Here is a 22,015-nt window from a genome sequence, read left to right as displayed (position 1 = left end):
GTTTGCTCCAGTGATGAGGAGGGAGGGGATGATGAGGTTACTGACTCCACGTGGGTGCCTGATAGGAGAGAAGAGGAAGAGGAGGAGGATGAGGCACATCTCCAACAAGGCAGGATGGGCCAGTTAAGGGCAGCACACCAACTGCCTCACACCGCAGAGTTCCGCATGGGCAGGGCACTGCTGTCTCGGCGTGTTATTCCAAAAGTTCTTTGGTGTGGGCCTTTTTTGAGACGAGTGCATCAGATCACACTGCTGCTATTTGCAACATATGTCTCAAGCATATCTCACGTGGCCAAAACATCAGCCGCTTGGGCACCACATGCTTGACCAGACATATGTCGACCTGCCATGCAGTTCATTGGCAAGCGTACCTAAAAGACCCACACCAAAGAACAAAGCGGACCTCTCCTTGCTCCTCATCAGCTGGGATCTCCAACCCCACTAGACCTTCAGTCCTCTCTGAAACCTGCACTGAGAGGAATGAAGGTGTAGAATTAGGTATGTCACAGCCAAGTACTTGTGGGCAATCTGCTATCGGTACACCGATGTCCAATTGTACCAGGCAAATTTCTCTGCCCCAGCTGCTGCACCGTCAAAAGAAGTTCACTCCCAACCATCCACATGCCCAGCAGTTGAATGCTAGCTTGGCTAAATTGCTAGCACTTCAACTGCTACCTTTTCAGTTGGTAGACTCGCCCCCCTTCTGTGAGTTTGTGGGATGTGCGGTTCCTCAGTAGCAGGTTCCCAAACGCCACTTTTTCACACGGAAGGAGATTCCGGCTCTCTACCAGCATGTGGAAGGCAATGTCTTGGCCTCGCTGGACAGGGCGGTCAGCGGTAAGGTGCATATTACCGCTGACTCATGGTCCAGCAGGCATGGACAGGGATGTTACCTATCTTTTACGGCCCATTGGGTCACTCTTCTGGCAGCTGGGAAGGATGCAGGACAAGGTGCAGTAGTGTTGGAGGTTGTTCCGCCACCACGCCTCCAAAATGCTACTACTGGTGATTCTGACACACCTCTCTCCTCCACCCTCTCCTCTTCTTCCTCCATGGCCTCTTTCTGTGCGTTGTCCTTGAAACCAGCGGTGCTCCGTAGGTGTTCAAGGGGCCATGCAAGTACGCAGGCAAAAAGATGCCATGCCGTGCTTGCGCTTGTGTGCTTGGGGGACAGGAGCCACACTGGGGCAGATATTCTGTCAGCTCTGCAGGGGGAGGCTGAGAGGTGGTTGATGCCACACTAGCTTAAGCCAGAAATGGTGATTTGCGACAATGGCACCAACCTCCTCTCTGCCCTCCGACAGGGACATCTGACCCATATGCCCTGTGTGGCTCACATCCTAAACTTGGTGGTGCAGCGGTTCTTGGGCAGGTACCCGGGCTTACAGGATGTCCTGAGGCAGGCCAGGAAAATCTGTGTGCATTTCTGCCAGTCATATAATGCCAGAAACACGCAGTAGAGGGCCATCAATGAGTACCTGTGCGACTATGGCACAAGGACAGGGACAGGGGAACTTGTTTTTTTCCCCACACCATGATCAGGGATGCATGCACTGTCCTGTCACCATTTGAGGAGGCCACGAGAATAGTGAGCAGTGACAGTGCATGCATCAGTGACACTGTCCCTCTTGTCCACCTGTTGGAGCACACGCTGCATGGAATAATGGACAGGGCACTTGAGGCAGAACAGAGGCAGGAAGAGGAGGACTTCCTTACCTCTCAAGGTCCCATTTATCCGGACAGTGTTCTTGCTGGCCCGCCGATTACACAGGAAGAGGATGAGGAGGAGGATTGTGTCAGCATGGAGGTGGGGGCTGGCACTCAGCATCAGCAGCAGTCATTTAGGGATCATTTACAGTCCCAAGAAACCCGTGGACTTGTACGTGGCTGGGAGGAGGTGGCTGCTGATCATGTCATCCTTAATGACCCAGAGGACTCCGGACCGAATGCCTCAGCTAACCTACACTGCATGGCCCTGATCCTGCAAAGCCTGCGGCAGGATCCTTGTATTCGTCGGATCAAGGAGAGGGATCATTACTGGCTGGCAACCCTCCTTGATCCACGTTACAAGGGTAAGGTTGCTGACCTTATCTTGCCCTGGCAAAGGGAGCAGAGGATGAAACATCTTTGGGAGGCCTTGCAGAAAGGTCTGTGCAACGTGTTCCCAGAGATTGGGAGGTTACAAACTCCTGGTCCTGGACAAGTGCTGCTGAGGCTTCAGTCAGTCACAGAAGGAGTGGTGGAGAAGGTGGCCGTCTGACTGATGCTTTCAGACAATTTGTTAGTCTGCAGCCCCAAGGTATGATCGGTTCCAGCACCCATCGCCAGCGCCTGCTTTACATGGTGCATGAATACCTAGGGGCAAGATCAGAATTGGACACCTTTCCGACCAAAAATCCTCTGGGATGGATCACTGGCCAGAGCTTGCACAGTATGCAATTGAGCTATTGGCCTGTCCTGCATCCAGCGTTCTTTTGGAACGCACATTCAGTGCTGCTGGAGGCTTTGTAACCGAACACAGGGTGCACCTGTTTACCGACTCGGTTGACCAACTGACCTTCATAAAGATGAATCAGTCTTGGATCACCACCAGCTATCAAGCACCTGAAGCTGATGTAACCGAATAATTTTTTGAAATGTCAGATCCCTTCAAAACTGCCTATGCTGATGCTGAGTGACTATCCTGTAATGCTGAGGGACTATCCTCTTCCTCCTCAATGATCATGCTGATAGCTTGGAAGAACATTTTTTGGTTCTGGGCACCGCCACCAGTGACTAAGGCCCAATTTTTGATCCCCTGTTTAACAGGGGCGTGTAATTACAATTTTTGATGCAACATTTTGCAGCAGGGCTCATTCCTGCGCTCCAACTAGAGTATCTGTGAGAGGTTGCAGTGTTGTGGCACCAACAACCATGCCTAAGGCCCAATTTTTCTGCCCCTGTTCAACAGGGAAATGTAATTATAATTCTTGATCTAATATTTCACAGCAGGGCCCATTCCTGCGCCCACCGAGAGTAACTGTGAGGACTTATAGTGTTGTGGCAACACAACCACCAAAGGCCCAATTTTTGCACCCCTGTTCAACAGGGACATGTAATTACAATTTTTTATATAATATTTCACAGCAGGGTGTTCCAGCGCCCCCCAAGAGTAACTGTGAGGCCTTACAGTGTTGTGGCAACACCAACACCTTAGGCCCAGATTTCTGCAGAGCATATAGGGCAGGCCCCTACTTTCAAACATCCAACTTGCAAACATCTCCTACTTACAAACGGAAGGAGACAACAGGAAGTGAGATGAAATCTACACCTAGGAAGGGAAATTCTCTCCTGTAAGAGTTTACTAAAAAACCCAAATTTTCAAAAAACATTTGTCATTGGGACAGAAAGTGAGGTGAAATCTTCTGAAGAGGTGCACAGACAGCAAAAAAAAAAGTTACAGGGATGATAACCCTTCCATATGTTTTCCAAGATAATAGATTTTTTGACTGGCGCTACACTTTAAAAATGTACCAGTTCTATATTACAAACAGATTCTACTTAACAACAAACCTACACAGTCCCTGTCTTGTTTACACCGCCTGTATACTGCTGTTCAGAGTATATAGGGTCTGGGGGCCCGATTTTTCCTTTTTTTTTTTTGGGTGCGGGGTTTCCCTTAATATACATACAAGACCCAAAGAGAAATACAAATGGACAGCATGCATGCTCCTTCGTCAGGCATCTCAGGCACAAATTTTCTGTCCGTTCGCAGGTTCTGGTGCAAACCGAACCTGGGGGGGTGTTGGGCTCATCCCTACTTGTAAACTATTTAATAGGTCATAAATAATTCATTCATTAGAAAAAAATGAAAACGATTGAATTTTTAATTGAAGTGACCATCAAATAGGGAGACCTCAAAAATAACATAAAAGTTGAATAGAAAGTGTTCATGTAAAAAGTGATGAGGAATCGTAGTGTATGGCTGTAACCTTTACTACTAAGATTGAAAAATGTAAAAGGTGTGAAAATGAAATAAAAGGATGGTCGGTGGGAAGGACGACCATCAATAAATAGCTGATAGTATGTTGTTGTTCGTTCACTATAAGAACCAGACAGGATGTGTCGTGTCTATGTGGTCATTTCAAACGGAAAGGAAAACTGCATCTAAATAACAAGAGTATGCAATAAAGGTAATCAATTATAGTGACTTAGTTATTTCAACATGATAGAGCCCTTATTAGGGGGCCCAAATCCATCCTTACCCATCCATAGTATATAGTTCAATGAGCTCACGCCAGGGATCACCTGAAAGATCCCGGCAGGAGGACTAACTTATATATCTTACTTTATTTGAAGATTATCAACAGGTGTGGAAAAACTCCGCCCTACGGTGTTCCAAGGGAGAGGGGCCATTGAGTCTCTAAGCGCGGCCCTTCCGTGACCACCTCTGCGTTCCGGAAGTCACTGTGTGTCCCGGAAGCCTCCGTCACCTCCGACGCAATTGCGTGACGTAGAGGGTAAGAGGTGACGTGCATGCGCAGCAAGGACAGACCCACCACCAGTGAGGCGATCGCACCGCGCATGCACGCCTCGTAAACCACTCGTCCGGCAGCGATCACAGAACGCCGCCGGCACGAGAAAGGCTCCCCACTGAGTGTGATGTTGAAACTGCAGGGGCTATGTATGGGAGACATGTGCTAAGCAAGTCTCCCTTCCCGCGCCGGGAAGCCTACATGGCCAGGGCCGTCTTTAATATTGATTGGACCCTGGGCAAAAGTTTTCTTGGGCACCCCCCCTCATGTAGTTTCGCTCTCCACCTGCTCTGAGACATACAATAAATAGCAGCTAGACTCAAATTCAGTTTACAAAATCAGATCAGGCAGCGATTGCAATTGGTTGCCAGAGGTTACAGTGTATCATTACCGCTCACTGACTGGTCGCCAAAGGTACAGCACACATTACGGCTCACTGATTAGTTGCTAGAGGTACAGCACATGATTTCTGCTTGTTGATTAGTTGCTAGAGATTACTGTGGATATGACCTCAGGGGGGCATAATATACATATCAATACCACCGGCTGCCGCTATTTACATATGAATTCTACCGCTATTTACATATTAATTCTGGTAATTTACATGTAAATCATCTGTACAACACAATAGGGCAGAGCTGGGCAGCATTAGTAGCAGCACTTCACACTGAGATATTGAGACACAGCACAGGACTAAAACCTCAAGGGACAAGGGAATTTAAACCAGGATATTTGGCAAGTATGAGGCAGCTGCTTTGGGTCCCACAACAATGACAGGGCCCAGGGCAGCTGCCCCTTTTGCCCTGCCTTAACCTTAAAAACGGCCCTGTAAACGGCCCACGGCAACGCTTCCCATGGGTGAAGGATGGACAGTGGGAACCAAGGAATCCAGGAGGAAAAAAGCTGAAAGAAAAAAGAAAAAAATGTTTAATATTTACTAATCAAACAGATGCCTTACACGTGAATTTGTCAATTTACTTAAGCTTTGATACCCAACCATATCCCTATCTTTGGTTGTATACATTCAAAAGGGTTGTTTATAATTAGAAAGGAAAATAAAGGCTTGATTGGGAAATGCATGACAGACCATAGATATATTTTATAATATGAAACTTCAATTTTATGAATTATAGACCAGTCATGGACGGTTGGGCATGGGGGGGGACCTTCTATCCCAGAACAGGAATAGAAGGAAAGGGAGGGCTTGAAAAGGCTTTTGTGAATTTCACACATTTCAGTAGAATATTAATGCATTGGTTAATGGAGAGGAAATTCTCTCACAGAAAAGTGAGGAGGGACTCTTCATAACCAGGAAGTTGAGAATGATAAGTTAAATTTAATGTATTATACATGCCATAATGACAACATCCTCGCACTTCATATCACTGCTCCCATGGCCCAAGCATCCTAACCAGTGACGGCCAGTCCATAGTGGGGGGCCTGGGGCACCGCCCCCCTCCTGCAATCGCAATTTTTTTTTAAACTCCCCCTTTAAGAAAAAAAAGTCCTTTAACAAAGTGCACTGTGTTCGGGCGCCGGATGCAGTGCACTATGGGAAGCGCCACGTCAATGCAATTATGAGATTGCAGATGTGGCACTTCTTTTGCAGGATTTTTACTTTTTATTTAGCGTATTCACATTTTACAACACAACTGTATGTATTCCAAGTTTGCAATAAGTACAGGCAATGGCAAGACTATGTGTGGTATATATGTACTTCATTGTCTGCGGTGACTTCTGCCTATTGCTGTTTCCTGAGCACCTTTTTTGTGTTTCCTGTTTTTCTCTCTCTGGTGAACGAGGAGTGTGGCTGGGCTAGTCTATAGTGCCTTTCAAGTGTGCAATCTAAAGGGAAATACCCCAAAATAACAACTGATAGCTATTTTTTTTCCAAGATAAACTTACAATTTATGGCTGTATTTTTCACATGGAAATATTGAATAAACATGCATCCAGAACAGCTGGAAAAATCTGGTGATCAGATTGAACCTGCATAATGTACCCTGTACACTTGTCCTCTGAAGTCTATTGCCACAGTATAAAAGCCCGCCAGGAACTCAGCACAGGGATGGTGGGAACCCCTTATAATGGGCACAGCAGCTGTACAGACCCGGGAACTCAGCACAGGGATGGTGGGAACCCCTCATTGTGGGCACAGTGAGGCTGCAATTGGTGGACACAGTGAGGCTGCATTTGATGAAATAGACACTTTTTCATTTGGCAGCACCATACCCATCTCCCTTTTAAACATACCTATATTTTCATTTGACTCATAGGTATTGATCATTGTGGATTTTTTTTTCAAAATGAGTGAAAATTTGGTTCCATCTTTGTAACTATTTCCCTTCACAAGGCGTTCAGATGAATAAAAATAGAGGATAAAGGAGCTTGGAGCACATCAACCCAAATTTCAAATTTAGCAGAGGTCAAGTGATGGTGGTCGAGTTTACACTGGAAGCTCTTCCACCACTTCTTATAGTAAATGGAGTTGGTTAGCTGGATGTGATGTGACTCCTGCCTATTATTGTTTTCCCTGTTTGCTATTCCACAGTCATGGCACCGACACGCTGTGGATATCAACCGGGGTTAACGACCTAAAGCATCTCACTGAAAAGTGCAAGCGGCATGAAACTACCCAAAGCCATCTTGACAATGTTATGAGGCTCGAGTTTTTTGGGAAGCGTGGCATTGGTGATGAACAGATAGATGAGGGCTACAGAATTGCCATTAGAAGACACAATGAAGAGGTCACAAAAAATCGACACATCCTGTCTAGAATAATAGACTGTGTGAAATGTGGTGGTGCAATCGAGCTGGCTTTGCGTGGCCATGACGAGAGTGAGAGCTCCGATAGTCCTGGGATATTCCGTGGCTTGGTCGATTTTGTTGCTTCTCTTGATGGAGTTTTGAAAGAGCACCCTGAGAATGTCACTGTTTTTAAGGGAACTTCAAAAACTGCGCAGAACGAGCTGTTGGACTGTATGTTGTCTGTAGTGAAGGAGCACATTATCCAAGAAGCACGGAGCAGCAATTTCATCTCAATCCAGGCTGACGAGACCACTGATATTGCCACTCAGTGCCAACTTGTGATTGTACTTCACTCCATTGATGCCAAAAATAACGTACAGGAGAGGTTTTTTGAGTTTATTCCTCTACATTCCACTAATGTGGATTCCATCACTACAGCACTACAAGAGCGTCTTGCTGTCATCCTTCCAGGGGAACAGAAGCATAAACTCATCTCCCAAGCATATGATGGAGCCAACGTGATGAGGGGTGCCACTGCAGGGGTTCAAAACAAGATTCAAGATATGTACCCAAATGCCCATTACACCCACTGCTATGCACATCAGCTGAATCTGATAACGCAACAGGTCACTTCTCAAATGCCCAAAGTGAGACTTTTTTACGAACCTTTTATTTATGTTAGTTAAATGTTTTTTCAAATGGTTCCCTTGGTTCTTCTTCCCGTGGCAGGATTAGACACTTTGGGTCAGGGCTATGTGGGACCGGGGTGAACACTATTTAAAATTTATGATTTAATTATCAATCTTTAATTTTTCTGCATTTTTCATTAAGACTTGATTGCTATCAATAGTTGTAACGACTTCCAGTGTCTAGAGTTTGGGTTGATGTCCTGCCTCTGGTTCCTATTTCGAAGAACTTTACCCCTTTTGTTCACTTATCCCTACCCGGCCCAGGGGGGCCACAGTGCCTGTATTGACACTGTGGCATCTGCACCCCTGAACTCTAACTCAGCTTAGGCCTGGGGGCCTACTGTGTCAGTGGTTATCAGTCCCCATTGGCCCTCTTTCCACCTGCTCCAACCCTTGAGTTGGTAGAAATGATGACCCCATGGGGTGTGTTGCAGCCTTGCAGCACCAGGGCATTACCAGTGACGCCTTGTGCTGCCGCTCCCATCGTGGCTGGTCCACTGTTCCAGGCGCTGTCATCCCTCCATACAGGATGACCCACAGTTTTTTCCAGCACTGGTCCAAATCTTTTCCTCCCCTTCTTACAGGCTATGATGCTGCATCATGCATTAGCTATGCCTTAGTGATGATTTAGCTTCCTGCCCATTGGCGGAATTCTCGTTCTTCCGGTGGGCCTGACACATTTCCCTTTTCCAACATGGTGGCGACCCTGTCTGACGGGATGTGTACATCTTCCGGATACATCCCCACGCTATACCATGCCTGGTCATGGTGCAGCGGCACCATGTGTCAGGTCGTCCCAGGGTGGGATGCGCGGCGTCACTACGTTGATGCCGCGCCTCCCTCCCCTTCTTTCCAATGCCCACACCCTATATAAGGACGCCAGGGATGGAAAATGGCGCCATTCCTTCCCCCGGTTTTGAACTAAAACTGGTTATTGAGTGAAGGTTTCTCAACTGATGTTGAACTTAAGTCTGGATGAACTTTGGCACCCTCCACTTTAAAGTAAGTTCTTGGTGGGGGTATTACCGGACCTTTTCAGAAGGGATATCCTAGGAATTTATGCAGATACTTTTTTTGTTTTTTTTTCTTATTATCCCCCTTTTTCTTAATATTCCCTTTTTTTATATGTAGCACTAACCCCCGAAGGAGCTGCTGGTTTTATTCGGGCTTACCGTTACTTCTTCTGCTCACCTCTTCATGCTAGGGGAGTCTCGTGGAAAGTAGCCCAAATGAAGATATATCAGACACGTGGTCCTTTTTGAAGATTTATTTAGGGGTAACACCAAAGAAAGACACAAGACACAGTCCTTCAATAGAGGGTTAGAGGATAAGGGGGAATTCAGGCACCTGGTAATTGTGGGTTAGAGGTATCAGTCAGATCCAGAGGACAAACAGCTCCACAGACTGGATCCAGCAATCACCGGATAGGCCCCTCTCACTTCACCTAGCAGCCTATGAAATGCCAAACAATGTCTTTGCCACAGACTTGTTAATGAAACTTAGTGGTTCTTGAGAGTAGATGCACAAAAAAGTCTCTGCCACAGACTTGTTAATGGATTCTGAGAGTTTTTAGGAAGAACTACCATACAGTACCAGATTATTTCAACTGACCCGGCGATACTGTAAGGACATTGATCCGGGATGCGTCCTCAAACTGAGCTTCCAGGATCTTCCAGAGAAACCAGCCTTGTGCTTGGTTCTCTACTGGAAAAGTCCTCCCCTGGATCCTTCAGCTTTCCTTGGCTTCTTCCCGCAGGTGAGACAGCACAGGACCATCCCTGGATCAGTAGGCCCCAAGACATTCCTGGGCCTACACTCTCAGTTGCAGAGCTTCGGGCCAGCAGGCCCCAAGGTGCAGGACCATGCGTCACAGACCCCAGGGCAGGAGGGCCCTGGGGTTGTGATCACGGACCCCAGAAAACAACGAACCTTGAAAAAAATGGCGTTGGTACCTTAAATACCCTCTCCCAGAATGCACAGCAGGGAAACCACACACGCTGAACCATTTGTGAGCAAGAGGCAGTATTCAATACATCCAGCCTGCTGCTTTTCCACACCCACCGACGGTGACAGTGACACCTACGGTCAGGTGGGAATCAGTGCAACGCAGCTGAACTGGTACAGAAACCAGAAGTTTTAGAGAAATTAGTCTGAGCCAAACTACAGCTTCAGATAATTAAATTTAAGAAAAAAACAATAGCGTCTGCTCATCAGGAGCAGGGCGCTACATACTCCCCCTCCACATTAGACGATGTCCCCATCGTCTGGGAAAAACATAATGACTTTCAGTCCTGAAAGTCTGGTACCTGAACTCAAAACTTGAACAGGGAAGGGAAAAGGGAAAGTAAAACAAACACTTAACACATTAGAATAATTTGACATGCAAACAAGTTACATAGCATATAACTCCTATTTTCTAATCTAACCCACTCTCCAGTAGCTTGATAAAAGATTCCGTTGCTTTCCTGAAACGAGATACATAAAAAAAACTCAAACATACAAAATGTGCGACTACGGAAGCAAAGCCTCACTTCAAAATAGAATGAAATGACACTTTCTTTCCAGTATATTTACTGCGGGTCTAAGTGCAATAATCTTAACCTGTTATGTAACTCTTCACCACCTAGTGGCGAGGCATTGAAGAACAAGTCCTTTATACAAGTGTGGTGACTGTTAGGTAATCTTGACCCGAAGCATCTTTGATGAGACCTAACCCTATCTAGCTAGTCCCCACAGTCCTTGTATGTTGAACCAAGAGAAGTTCTCCTCTTTAAGAACTGACACCAAAAAGAAGAAAGTCACTGCGATGCATCACCAATAAAACCGGGGATCTGGCAATGTTATGGCTTTCCCCTTGGCATCCACAGTAGTGATAAAGTAGACAATGTTGTCCTTTCCAGGCCGGCAACTAACTATTTTGTCCGCATGGATGTGTCTCCCATAACTCCAGTGTTGAAGACACCCGGTGAAACGGTCATCCATAGTAGAAGAACATCCTGGTTTCCTAAAAGGTTTTGCACTTTCAAATAGTCCCAAACATCATCTGCATACCAACGTTCTCTATGATGTTCAATCAACTGCATTATTTCTTTAGGTATATATGGAAATTCCAGCCCATACTCAGTAGCTACCCATTTGTTCAGCAGCCGCTGTGATCGGACAAGTCTAGGCAAAGATCGAGCACTTCCCAATCCAGGAGGCACACACGAGTTAGGTGATTTCTGAACCATGGCATAGGCAGGCAATTCTTTTGGCCCGGCTAAAGTATTGTCTTTGGACACAGTCTCAGCAATGGTCACTGGGGTTCCCGCCCGAGGCGATGCACTCCCCAAATTCAAGGTTAGCCAACCTGACATATTACATGTTGCGGCGTCATCATCAGCATTTGCCCACAACATCTCTTGGGACATGGTTTCAAACAGGTCATCGTCCCCAGATATGTCCGATCTCAGAGTCCCGTAACTCTTCTGCCGGTAAATATCTGCAAACAGTCCCACTAGGTACATTTTCCCAAGAGTTCTCACCCATTCCGGTAGAGGATCCTTCGGTAGAGGATCCCTCGGGAGCGATCACTTTCTTCGGTTTCGGTCCAGGCGACTTCTGAGGTAGGCCTCGAGGCTTTCACTTATCCCACCTTCCTCTGAGCAGATGCAGGAAGGTGAGTGGGGGTGGAAGAAACAACTTTTACAATGTCCACGGTTGTTCCTCCAAGGCCAAAGTCTCTGACACAGATTTGTTAATTAAACTTGGTGGTTCTTGAGCGTAGATGCGCAACAAAGTATAGATGCTTGAGAGTTTTTAGGAAGAACTATCATACAGTGCCAGATTCTTTCAGCCGACCCGGCGATACTGTAAGGATATTGATCCCGGATGCGTCCTCAAACTGAGTTTCCAGACTGCTTCAGAGACACCAACCTTGCGCTCGGTCCTACACTGGAAAAGTCCTCCCCTGGACCCTCCAGCTTTCCTCGGCTTCTCTCCTTGCAGGTGAGACAGCACAGGACTACCCCTGGATCACTAGGCCCCAAGACATTCCTGGACATACACTCTCGGTTGCAGAGCCTCAGGCTAGCAGGCTCTCGAGGTGCAAGACCATGTGACACAGACCCCAGGCCAGGAGGGCCCTGGGGTTGGGATCACGGACCCCGCAAAACAAACGAACCCTGAGAAAATGGCATCGGTACCTTTAAATACCCTCTCCCAGAATGCACAGCAGGGAAACCACACCCACTGAACCATTTGTGAGCAAGAGGCTGTATTCCATATATCCAGCCTGCTGCTCTTCCACACCCACTAACGGTGACACCTACGGTCAGGTGGGAATCAGTGCAACCCAACTGGACTGGTACAGAAACCAGAAGTTTTAGAGAAATTATTCTGAGCCAAACTACAGCTTCAGATATTTAAATTTAAAGAAAAAACAATAGTGTCTGCTAATCAGGAGCAGGGCGCTACATATATATATACACACACAGTCTGCTAGTATATATATATATATATTGACGGTATATGGGTTGAGATACACGATAATAGGTACATTTCACCTGGCATTCATTCCACTGTAAGGGGCTAAACCAGAATCCAGCCCGGTTTTTCCAGCCTCTGTGGCAGGCTGGGTTCCGGTCCACATGTTCGGGTCCACTGAAGTCCACAGTCAGCTGGACTTTAAATATCCAGGAAGAGAAGAGAGCACAGCAGGGCTCTGGTTTTTTTTGAGACTCAGGAAGGAACCTGAGTGAGAGGAGCTCTGAGTATTGGACTGAAGGTTTGCTTTAACTTCTGTTTTGTGGGTGACGGGAACCAGCCCTGCACTGTATAGAGAGGAGATTATTTGTTTAGTTAGCGCCAGACGGCGAGGATTTCATTTACTGTTTTGTTTCATTTTGCAAACCTTCAGTAAATAAACCTGGCATCCGCTAGATTTTTATTTTTTTTAAAGTGCCCGTTTGCTGACTGTCATTCAGAAAAGGTGATCCCCACGAGCTAATCTCCCACAATATATATACTCTGCATTCAGTGTAGCCTATATATACAGTGCATTCGGCGGTGTACAGTATATAATGCAGTGTATTGTGGTGTTTAACAAAAATACCCATCATGTCCAGAAGGCCTCCAAGGAGAGGCAGACACTCACAGGACATTAAAAGGGGGCAAGCAGCCTCTGAAATAATATTTAACAGCAGGGACTGTTCCTGCACCCAACAAGAGTAACTGTGAGGGGTTACTGTGTTCTGCCACCACCAACACCTAATGCCCAATTTTTCAACAGAGTATATAGTGCAGTCCATATAGTGTATATATACTGCAGTTCAGATTATATAGTGCAGTCAGTATAGTATATATATACTGCAGTTGAGAGTATCTAGTGCCCTCAGTGTAGTATATAATACAGTGCAGGGTATATAGTGCAGTGTATAATATAGTGTATTGAAGTGCTTGAGGGGAGCCCTATGACAGAATTAAGAAAAAAACATGAATTCCCCCTGTCCATACCAGGCCCTTTGGGTCTGGTATGGATTTGGGGGGGGGGGACCCCCAACACCATTAAAAAAAAAAAAAATTGTCGTGGAGTGGAATCCATGCTGTTTTTTTTAAATGATGTTTTATGTATATTGCCGGGATCTGGCAATACATTACAGACGTGAGCAATTTTTAATTACATTTTTTCCCTTTAGAAATGTCATTTGGCTGCAGTACTTTTCTAAACATGGGAAAATGTTCTACTTTACAGGCAGAGTAAAGGGGGTCCTTTCAAAGAAATGATCCAGTGGGCCATTAACGAGAAAGAATGTTCTACCTACTGACTGTTCTTGTCTGTGGTCATGTGGATCCCCTGCAGATGACCACATGATCCAGAAACATGGAAAAATTATCTTCCACGTGATGGTGAAGGATAGCGATGGCCTTATGGGTTAGAAAACTGCCCCTGTGGTAAAACAAAAGCCACAAATTGATAGAAAAGAGCTATATCCACCAACTAAAATGGCAGAAGCTGTAAAGACAGCAATTTTACCAAGCTGGTATTGAGATGATGGGTATGAGGTTAGCTAGAGGTGTACTTTTCCATTTGTTCTAGTAGCTGGGACATAGAAACCTGCCTGCTCAATACTGGAGATGGCAGGGCATTGATGGCTGAATCTGAGCATGGTTGTAGCCTATACTTGCCCCCACCCTTCATGTACTGATACTGAGCCCCCCCCCCCCCCCCCCCCAAGAAGTGCTGTAAGGAAAACTCAGATCAGTGAAAGCTCTTCATCTTTGTTAGTGATTGTCAGGAAGGTGGGGGGATTATCAGGGTGGTATACCAATGAGTCCTAGGGGAAGGAAATGAGATGGAAAGGAGGTGGAACTGAAGCAGAAGTCGGTATTATTGACATAAGAATATTTTATTGAGAATACACAAGAAAAAAATAATACATATGTGGTTGTCAGATTAAAAGAAACAAAAGCTGTATTTGAAAAATAATATATTGTATATAGAAAGTAAAAAAGCAGCTGTTGAATAATACGACTAAGCACAAATAAAATCAGAAAACATTCAGATACAGCCACCAATGGTCACCAATCCTTCAAGTCACTTGTCAACTTTGAGCCGGAGACTTAAGCTGGCCCTAGATGGCTCCCATTTCTACCAATACCTGCTGAATCAGCTGAAATTGGAGAAGTTGGGGGCCCTGTAAGTTTCCCCAGTTGGAGTTCTTTACATACGGTGTGCTTTGTTCTCATACAATTTCCAGGCTGACAATCTGGGGAGACGTTTCAATTCCAGTCATTATAGTAAGTTGGTTCCATTTCCATCTCCATCTGATCCCTTCTCCTTGTCTTCCTCTCACTCCGATTCTTCTCATCCTTCATCTTCCTCAGGTCATTGACTATAAAGATGAGGAGAACAGTGTAGAGGACAAAGACCGCAATGGGGGACAGGAGGTGACGTATCCCAGGCCAAACTTCTCCTAAATGGAGATAATGGGGTACAATGAGAGAGTTGTACAGAATAGTAAATATTATATATGAAATCCAGTCAGATCTTCAGTACAGCAGTGTCAGTATAACAGGACAGAACACAATATTATAGGGCTGCACCATCTTTAATGCATCTTTTAGGGTGCGCCCCCCAAATCTCTGTTAGTATAACAGGACAGTCACACTGGTAACAGGGCAGAGATTCTGGTTGTCTTGATAAGGACATAGCCGGCCATTTAATAACTCATCCAGTAAACATGGAGGATAGAAGAAGGTCAGATTATCATCACACAATGACAGCGGACCGAGTGAGGACATGACTATGGGAGAGAGTCACCAGCCATTGTTCTATGTGTAACCAGTTGGCTCCGAGCGGCCGCATATTTGCATGCAATAGAACCAGCAGTGTTGTGATGAGAGCGCGTGCCGTGAAAGTTCCCAATCACTCCTTGCAATCTGGAGACTTCTGATCATGTGGCCACCATGACAGCCAATCACAGTGGTCACATGGCCAAAAGCCCTACTCCACCTCCCAGAATAGCAAACCCCTTAAAGGGCGGCGGTAGCTGGCACCAAGGGTTTAAACCTTATAAGCCATTAGCAGGGTCCCACATACAGCATGGTGGGTTATGTCTTATTGGGTTTGCTGATACCATGGTGTGTTCTTTCCTTTAGTTTTCTATGTAAGGTGTTTTTGACTATATGGCTGTGTGTTAATTGTATAGAATTATTGTTAGATAAGTGATATGTTTCTGTTCTAGGTTCTCAGTGGCAGTCTGTCCAGCTGTGTTTTCATATTTCTTTTGGATTACACAATTTTTGTTCTCCTTTTCTCTGACCTCCGCACCGCTAGACAATCCCTTAGTGACACCTCCATTCCAATTTTGATCTCCACCTTAAACGTCTATGTCTACAATTATATTCCCAGAACGATAAACCCGGAGCTAAGCAAATTAAATGTAGATTGGCTCATGCCCAAATCCCCCATCTCACTGATCATTCCGGCACCCGACACACCAACCCTAAAGATATTGCTGACCAATTTCTCTCTTTCTATGCCAAGCTATACAACCTCACATCTTCCACCACGGCACCAACTCCTGCATTTGCTGATATTGAGAGCTTCTTAAATAACTTACAGTTATCCTCACTTTCACAGGACCAGATACATTCTCTTTCATCCCCTTTCACGCCATCAGAAGTAGATAAAGCTATTGCTTCGCTACCACCCCATACGGCCCCAGGGCCTGATGGTTTTAGTAACAAGTACTACAAACTATTCTAAAATATTTTTACCCCCCACTTAAATACTTCATTCAACCATATTGCCTCTATGGGCTCCATACCTGCAGAATCCTTACAAGCCCAAATCACCCCCATTCCAAAACCAGGCACACCACATGATGATCCTACCAGCTACAGACCCTTCTCCTTACTGAACACCGACACCAAGCTATTCACTAAACCTCTAGCTATGCGACTCTCCAACATCATCCCCTCCTTAGTACATATCAATTAGGTGGGTTTTGTGGCCGGCAGACAAGCATCGGATGGCACTAGGAGATTTATTGATCTATTGTAATGGGCAGAGCACCATCAAACGCCTTCTCTGCTCATCTCCCTTGATGCATAGAAGGCGTTTGATAGAGTCAACTGGAAGTACCTTAGAGACATTTTTCCAAAGATTTGGCTTCTCTGGAACGATCATGAAAGCCATCTTATCTCTCTACTCTTCCCCCAGCGCTAGGGTCATAACATCAGGCATACTTTCTGACCCTTTCCACATCACCAATGGGACACGCCAGGGATGTCCACTTCCCCCCTTAATATTATGGAGCCCCTGGACCAATCCATTCCCACTAATCCCCTTATCTCGGATATTGAAATCGGTTATCACTCGCATAAAATCGGCCTCTACACTGATGATGGTGATTATATCCCTTACTGACCCTGTCATGTCTTTACCTGAACTCCATCACACCCTGGACCTATTCTGTAAAGCCTCCCTATATAATATCAATCATTCTAAAGCTAGCATGCTGGGCATGGGCCTAGATCCAGCTACCAGACGGAGCATTAATGCATGTTCCTCTCTTTCATGGACCCCTAATTCTAACCTCTCCTACCTGGGTATTCAGTTCATTTCTCCCTCTTCTCAACTTCTCTAACCTCCTCTTAAAAAAACTCCAGAAAACAGTATAAGACCTCCGTCATACTCAAGTGTCATGGGCAGGTCGAATTGCCCTGTCTAAGATGTACTTACTTCCGCATATACCTTACACCTTTAGAACTATCCCCTTCCCTTCCTTCAAGCGCAACTCAAGAAACTCCAAACTATTATAACCTCATATATCTGGAATGGAAAACGCTCATGGCTTAGACATAATACACTGTGTACACCTATCCCCTCTGGAGGTATGGGGGCACCGAATATCCAAGCCTACTACAAGGCAACTATACTTGATCAAGCTAAAACCTGGTGGGCACCCACTCAACAATCCACTTGGCTCCAAATTGAATCCGCAGCTCTAGCCTCCCAACCTATGCTGATCTTAAGTGCTTTATCTCTACACCACCATGGGGAGCGCTCTTATCTCCATATCATCAAAACCACCTTTTAGGACATGGAGAGCAACTCTTCAAAGCACTAAGGGAATACCACATTGCTTCCTCTCCTTTATTCCTCTCACTACTCCAACTTCTTACACCTGATATTTCCCTTTCTAACTGGATTGAATTGGGACTGACAAAGATCGGGGCTCTTTATAAAGACTCCCTATTACTTACATTTCCACAACTACAGACCAACATCACCATCACCTCTAAAGACTTCTTCAAATATCTTAGACTCCGTTCAGTCCTCTCACATGTAGCCTGGTCGGACAGTCCTACACCCTTGAAACAAATAAAATTCTATGATCGGACTTCTCCACATTGTAAAGGTATTTCCTACATGTACAAATTACTCACTGATGCTTCCCGAGACCTGAAGATACTGTCAATGGAACAACTATTGCAATGCGCCTACACTCCCCAACAATGGTATCAATCCCTCCAAGCACATTTAAAATCTTCCTGCTGCCTACTTCACTGGGAACCAGTCCAGAAAATATTCCATAACTGGTATCTTACAGTCTAAACACATGCACATCTATCCCTCTACAACCAATACATGCTGGAGAAACTGTGGGCACTATGGATCTCCCCTGCACATATGGTGGGTCTGCCCCACATTGACTACATATTGGTCTACTGTAACTAAACTTCTTTTGTCTATCATATTGACCAGTAGCTTAAAGCTTGTGGGCCCCGATGCAAAAGTTGACCTGCCCCCCACTATTTCCAACGGGTTTAACTATTTTTTTTGTAGAATTCTCCTTTAAGGGGGTGTGGCAGGGGGTGTGTCCTATGGCCACATACTTTTGCTAATAGGTGTCCCTTATTCCCATCTTAAAAAGTTGATGTCTCCTCCTACATTGCTCCTCAACTATGTCTCCTCCACTCCATCCTTCCATGTCAGATGTCAGGAACGTGTTACCAGCCATCAGGATAAGACCTGCTGTTATTTTCTGACAGAGACCATCCATAGACAAGGTCCTCCTTTCAGGCTCCATTTGGCTGAATGGTACGGCCACCTACCTGTATGCAGACCCTGAGATGATGAGGAAGGTCTCTTGTACAGTTCCCATCTGAGAAGCCCTGGATGGTGAGACAGAGTCTACAGGGGTGAAGGGAAGGCACAAGTGTCAAGGTGTAGACACTGAGCAGGAACTTGGGAGCTCTGATATCTGAGGAATCGGATGTATAGATGACAATGCACTGTGGAGATGACAAGTTCAGTTGAAGGTGGAGCCGGGTGAAAAGCCTGGTTTGGTAATAGCCGTGTAGAAAGACAGCAGGATGTGAGAAGAATCCGAGTCAGGAAGAGGCAGAAGTTGGTAACAATACTGAACAAAAACAAGTCAGTCTCAGTACCGGGATTTGGGCTGTCAGTATAAGACTAGGCAAATCTCACCTGAGACAGCCCTGGCCTGGGAAGTGATGGTGATTGGCCAGCTAATCACTGATCACCTTTAAAACACCTGTGTCAAGACACCACCAGTGCTTGTGGTAGCATACCTACCTTTGTGTGTTTGACCCAGCTGATATCTTCTCTGATCTTCCTGTGTATGACCCGGCTTGTTCTGACCCGGATCTTCCTTGCTGCTGATTCCGTACCATTGGAATTTGGATTGTCACACTGACCAACTTAAAAGGCAGTCAAATTTTTAATGCCAAGTCTGGGGTTGCAGGAGCTCCCCCTCAAAGAAGGGGGGTAATGTCAGTACCAGGGCTGTCCCTTTAAGACTGAGCAAATCCCACCTAAGACAACCCTGTCTGGTAAGTGATAGTGATTGGCTCAGCTGTTCCTCATATAAAAGGACACTGTGGGGGAGACACGGTGGTGGAAACAAGGTGGAGGTGACATGGTGATGGAGAACTGATAAAGGAACATGGTGGAGGAGACAAAGGCAGAGAGACACATTTCTGGAACATGGTGGAAGGAGACATGATGGGGGAGACATGGTGGATGATTCACATTGGAGGAGACATAGCAGTAAAGGATATGTGGTGGAGGGAACACAGTGGAGAGGACATGATGGGGGAGACACAGTGGAGGGAACATGGTGGAGGAGAAGCAGTGTAGGGGGCACGGTGAAGGAGACAAGGTGGAGAAGACACTGTAGAGGAGACATGATTGAGGGAACATTGTAGAGAAGACATGATGGAGTAAACCTGGTGGAGGAGACATAATGGAGAAGACACGATGGAGGAACATGGTTGAAGAGACAACCTGAAGGAGACATGAAGGAGAAGACACAGTGGAGAAGATGTGGTAGAGGAGATATGTTGGAGGGACATGGTTGAGGTGATAATGTGGAGGGGACATGGTGGAGGAGACCTGATGGAGGAAACACAGTGGAGAGGACATTGTGGAGGAGATATGTTGGAGGGGACATGGTTGAGGTGATAATGTGGAGGGGACATGGTGGAGGAGACCTGATGGAGGAAACACAGTGGAGAGGACATTGTGGAGGAGATATGGTGAGGGAAACGGGGGTGGGGGGGACATGAAAAAAGGGACATGGTGGGGGAGGCATGGCGGAGCTGATTTAGTAAAGGAGTAGAGAATATTCACTCTACAAGGTACATTTTAAATGAGCTTAGCGAATGAAGTAAAGATGTGCAAGGAAAAAATAAAAAGACAGGATATTTCCTTACACCCAATCACTAAGAGAAGTGGAATTCATTGTACAAAGTGAAGATGTTCAACTTCTTTAGTAAATCCACCTAATGAGACACTTTATTGACTATGATGAACCCAAAGGATCGATATATCGATAGAGATCTCTACTGCTTTATCTCAGACAATTAAATACAATTTCCTTTATGGATGGAGATGGTGAATTAGATGATTATTTATAAATTGACTTTCTCTACAGATAACTTGATGACCTGAAATTTAAAGAAAACATCATTCCAATGAAGAGTGGAGACGGGGGAGGGGTTGGTTGTATTTCCCAGATTGGAGACAAAGGATCTTTTTATTGATCTAAATCTCATTTACTGGATTGCAGACAAATATATATTGTCAGCGATTTTATTCAGGGGGAGCGCAGTTCTGGGACCTCCAGCACTGAATGTGTGTAATGGAAGGGGGGTTGGGGTGTGCTGGAGGGTCTATTGTCACAGGGATCTATTGTTTTGGGCGGGTCTGTTGTAGCTGGGAGGTTTATTGTTGCTAATGAGGGGTCTGTTGTTGCTGGGAGGGAGAGGTGTATTGTTGCTGGCCACTGGGAGCTCAATTGTTGCTGGTGGAGATCTATTGTTACTGGGGGCTATTTTGTTGTGGGGGATCTGTTGTTGCTGGGAGGATCTACTGTTGCTGGCTGCTGGGAGATCAGTTGTTGCTGCAGAAGGTCTGTTGTTGCAGGGGTGGATCTATTGTTGCTGAGAAATCTATTGTTGGGAGGAGGGGTCTATTATTGCTGGGGGGAAATCTACTGTTGCTGGGAGGGGTACATTGCTACTTGGGGATCTATTGTTGATGGGATACAAATTATAATTCATACAAATTACATGACACCCCGAAATGAATGGTTCTGTATTCTATAAAAGGGGGAGTACCGGGAGGTGGGTAGGGGGTGGAGCCAAGGGACGGTGTCTGGAGGTGGGTAGGGGGCGGAGACAAGGGGTGACTCGGAAGGAGGGGGGTATCTACACCTGGTCTCTCAGAAACAAATCCCTTTATATTGTCATCTACAGACATTTCTCCACTTCTGATGTCTCCTCACCTGGACAGGTGACCCCGGCTCTGCTCTCCTCCGACCAGCTGACCCCATTCTCCACAGTGCAGGTGATGTTCCAGGGCCCCGGAGACCCCACAATGGCTGTAATGTTATTGGTGGATGTGGAATATCTCTCCTGGGATCCTCCAATCACAGATAGACTGATATTCGGCTTAGTCCCCTCCTCCACCCTGCAGGAGATCTCAGCGCTGCCATTCTGGGGACATGAGACATGGAGGAGCGGAACCGATACTGGAACTGAGAGAGACAATCATTTCCATTGATCAGATCCAATATATACACTGCATGCCCCTCCCCCATCCTTACCTATAATCAGGTGTGCAGACATCTTCCTGGAGACTGGAGGAGATAGATTGTGTCTGTGTGCACCCCTCCCCCAACACTAAATCCCCCACTAACATCACACCCATTTTCTTCAGTCATGTGACCCCCATCAGGGTTGTCACCCCCACAACTTTTATTTACTTATTTAGAATCTACAGAAGAAGCTCATTATATTACTGACAACCTGAAATATGACAGAAACTCCTATTAGAGACGACTCTTTCCTAAGAGGTGAAAGCTGATTGGTTGGTGTTGGCAGAAGCTCCGCCCTCCATTGGGGATCTGTCACCCCCCCCACCAATGGTCACATCTACCACATGGGGACCCCGAGCAGAAGGCACAGCACAGTTCAGATCACAGCAACTTCAGGAGGGCTGAGCACTGCAGATGTGACTCCACAGAGAATGGTGAGGATGGGGCAGTAATC

The sequence above is a fragment of the Lithobates pipiens genome, unplaced genomic scaffold (genome assembly GCF_037356315.1).
Source record: "Lithobates pipiens isolate NorthernLeopardFrog02 unplaced genomic scaffold, aLitPip1_a1.2 Scaffold_16, whole genome shotgun sequence".
Lineage (NCBI taxonomy): Eukaryota > Metazoa > Chordata > Amphibia > Anura > Ranidae > Lithobates > Lithobates pipiens.
This window is presented reverse-complemented; position numbering follows the sequence as displayed.